We start from the raw sequence: 4,096 nt of genomic DNA, 5'->3' as shown, positions 1-4,096 counted from the left end.
TGTGTGTGTGTATGGTTGTGTGTGTGTATACACACATATGTATGTTTATTTCACTGTGTACTATTTTTTGATGATGATTTATTAACATGTTAAATAAAATTTCTCCTAAAACACAACATTATATTTACTATGTGCAAATAATTGTGCTATGTATAGAGGAATCGAGAGAAAAGTAAGTCAATTCCTGATCACATGAATGAAAAAATTTATTAGATATATATATATCCAGATTGAAAAAAAATAACTGTCATGACCACTGCTACTCAGCCGAAAGTTATACATTGCTTTTCACAAAAAAATGTTCAATAATCCAATGAGAGTGTATGTTGAGACTTTGGACCATACTGAAGTAAATAATATAAAGCAGAAATTATCTTAACCAAAGAATAACACCCATTCATAAATTTTATTTGGTACAATGAAATTTGAAGATAAAATATATATTTTTGTAAGCAGAAAAGCTATCATTGATGATATATTTAGTTATCTGAGCGTTGCAGGTATAACTATATAGTCATCACATGGTAATAAAGAACACAGTAATTATGAATAGGCATTAAATAGAAGAATAATAAGAGTATTAATAGCCACAGATCTAGTGTTATAAGGTCTTGATCTCTTGGACATCACCCATATTTTCAACAGTGGTTTTTTAGGAGTATATCTGTAAGGTAGGGTGTATTAGAGGAACCAGGAAGTTGGAGAAACAAATTTTCCCACTTAGAAAGATCTACTGAAACATTATTGATGAATTAATCAAAATTTTGGAAAGAGCCAATCAGGATATTCCCAAGGCTTGCTTTAGTAGCTGAATGAGACAAGTAGCATAAACAGAAGGAAAAAAAGAATCATGAGAAGAACAGAAACATTTACTAATTTTGGAAGCATATAGAATCCAGGGGACTAGTTTTTTGAACTTCTGATTGACTATATAACATTAAAGGTTCACGTCTGAATGGGAGTAGGGAAAATTTGACTTGCCTATGAGATGAAAGGATAATTGTCATTAAAATGCACTCATCTTAGAATATTTTTGTATTTTTAATAAAATTGAAAGCATTAAAAAAAAACACATTAAGCAACCTAGGATCATCTCCCTAACTGCAATGTATTCAAAAGTTAGTGACTTATGATTAGGTTAGCATGTATAAAATATGGGTGAAATTGAAAGTAGGGCTATTACCAGATGAATTCCTGTTATAGAAGTAAGAGACTTGCTTTTTTCCCTTAAATGTCTGACCTTGTCAACACAACTCAACCTTTCACATTATGTTTCCATCTTCATACCCTGAACAAGACTTGTCTTTGTATCCCCAGAATCCAGTCAGTCAATAAACATTTGTTAGGTGCCTGTAATAAACCAGGCACTGTGCAAAGTGTTAGAGATACCATTAGAGGTAAAAAATAGTCACTGCTCTCAAGGATTCAAAGGTCTAATGGGGGAGGCAACATACAAACTACATAGATATATAGATATATATATACATTATATGTGTGTGTGTGTATATATAGATATATATAGATATAGATATAGATATAGATATAGATATAGATATAGATATAGATATAGATATATATCATAAATAGGAACTAATCAACAAAATGGAGGCACTAGAATTAGGAGGGATCAAAAAAGGTTTCCTGTAGAAAATGAGATTTGGGGTGGGACTTGGAGGAAACCAGGGATGCTGAGAAGCGGAGATGAGGGGAGAAGGTACTTAGTGAATTTGGGCTGATTGGAATTTAAATGAATCTTTTTTTTTTGTAAGGCAAGTGGGGTTAAGTGACTTGCCCAGAGTCACACAGCTAGTGTGTGTTATGTGTCTGAGGCCAGATTTGAACTCAGGCCCTCCTGACTCCAGGGCCAGTGCTCTATCCACTATGCCACCTAGCTGCCCCACAGTTTAAATGAATCTTGACCTAAGTGAATGTGAGCTCTCATTAAGTAAAGACCAGAAATCTAAACATAGGTAATGCCATTAATATTGTTTATACCCTTTTTTTTCTGTCTTCAACCTTTTCCCATAACACTAGTCATTCCACACAAGGGAAAACAAAGGATTTTAATTCCAAGTCACACAAGATTTCATATTAGTTAAGGATAAAAGGAAGAGAATGTCATTATTGGTTCCATTCTTAATTCCATCCCCCACTTTCACAGTATTCTGTATCTATGATCTATTTTGGGAAAAACTGAGCCAAAAAAGCTAATTTTGAGTCCTAGCTTATTGGCTAACCTTTGCTGTTTGTCCTTCATTCTCGAGGGGATGATAATATCAGGGAGGCAATGCCATGACGTGCAAGTGAATTGGATTTAAGTACAGGAGGGCTGTACAAAGTCACCAGCCTTACTCTCCTCCAGAATCATTTGGGTCCAGTAACAAGATACAGATTAAGACAACTGGAGATAGCCTTGGATGCAGTGGGAGACCTTGGCCTTTTTAAGCTAAGGTCTTTAACAGGTCTCAGTTTGACTGAGGCAATGCTCATTCAGGGATTAAGGCTATATGAGCTTGGAAAAACCACAACCTCTCTGAGTCACAATGTCCTGATCTATAAACTGATAATTGCAACAGTTGTATTACCTATGTTGCAGGGTTGATTGTGAAAGAAAAAGTGCTTTGGCAATCTCAAGAGTATTGTAGAAGTATGAGCTAGAATGGAGAAAGTTTGTCTCTTAACCTAGTGGTGGACAGGGTCTAAAACATAATGCGGGTTACAAGCTTCTAAATAAAATAAATAAAAATAAGGATAGCTGCCATTTAAAAAAATTCTTTGAACTAGCCTTCCTGAGAATTTAGAAGAATAAATGATCATTACCCCTTGAGAAATATAAAGAGTTTTCTAAGGGCCCTTTTGACATCTTTATTCCTCAGAGTATAGATAACAGGATTCAAGGTGGGACTCACTGTAGAGTAAAGCACAGCCATGATCTTGCCTTTGTCTGGGGAGTAACTGGAGCCTGGGCTGAGGTAGACATAGATCACAGTGGAATAGTACATGGTCACTACAATGAGGTGAGAGGAGCAGGTGGAAAAAGCTCTCTTTTTGCCTTCTGTGGTCTGGATTGCCATGATGCTGAAGATGATGAAGCCATAGGACAGCATGGTGAGCAGGAAATTCAGAACAGCAAAGAATATGTCAGCGACAACTGTCATGATGTCATTCACGTATGTGGATGAACAAGAGAGTGGCAGTAGAGCAGGGATCTCACAGAGAAAATGATCGATGATATTGGGACCACAGAATGACAGTCTCAACAATAGGCTGGTATTTGTTGTAGCACCAAATGCACTGATGCCCCACACAGCCACAGCCAAGGAGACACAAACTTCCCTACTCATCATCTTGCTGTAATGCAGAGGCTGGCAGATCGCTACATACCGATCATAAGCCATGGCCGTGGCCGTGAAGAGCAAAAGCAAAGCTCAGCAGCCACCGACCAGGTCAGGAAATACAATTGAGTCATACACCCCCTAAAAGAAATGGCATTGTCTTCTCCACCCAGAATCTGTAGGAGCTTGGGCACAGCAGTACATGTGCAGATGACATCCAAGAAAGCCAAGTTGGCAAGGAAGAAATACATTGGGGTGTGAAGCTCGGAATTCAGGCTGACAGCAGCCCCAATGAGAGAATTTCCAATAAGAGCCACTATGTAGAGGAAGAGGAAAAGGATAAAAAATAGAAACTGTAACTGAGGGATGTCTGTGAGTCCCTTGAGGATAAATTCTGTCACAAAAGTCTGATTATTCATGACTCTGTCACTGTTACATTAGTCACTCAAGTCCTATAGTTCACAGGGATTTTCTTCTTTCATAGCTCAACTAGAGATGGAATGGATGTCAGTATCACTTTGTTCTGTCATTTTCTTGAAGAATTAAAAAATCACTGTTAAAAAAAAGATATTTTCTTTCACTGAGCAAGAAAAAGAGTGTCTCATCAATATTTTTAAAAATATTTAAAGTCCAGCCTTCCTTGCTGACTTTCTTTCCAATACTTTAAAGCCTAATATTTTCTGTGTTACTATGAAATTTTTTTTCTTACCCAAGTTGGAAGAAAAACTCTCTCAGATTATACCTGTTCCGGGTAGCCTCTA

The 4,096-nt window shown here is 36.8% G+C and overlaps 1 pseudogene; it reads right to left on the bottom strand.

The window, feature by feature from the left end:
* Positions 1 to 2,816: 2,816 nt before the first annotated feature.
* Positions 2,817 to 3,754, bottom strand: LOC110213961 (olfactory receptor 13A1-like; annotated as a pseudogene).
* Positions 3,755 to 4,096: the final 342 nt, after the last annotated feature.

This window comes from Phascolarctos cinereus, unplaced genomic scaffold, assembly GCF_003287225.1.
Source record: "Phascolarctos cinereus isolate Bilbo 61053 unplaced genomic scaffold, phaCin_HiC Scaffold_3;HRSCAF=262, whole genome shotgun sequence".
Classification (NCBI taxonomy): domain Eukaryota; kingdom Metazoa; phylum Chordata; class Mammalia; order Diprotodontia; family Phascolarctidae; genus Phascolarctos; species Phascolarctos cinereus.
The sequence above is the reverse complement of the archived record's forward strand: the minus strand, read 5'-3'. Positions and strand labels throughout refer to the sequence as shown.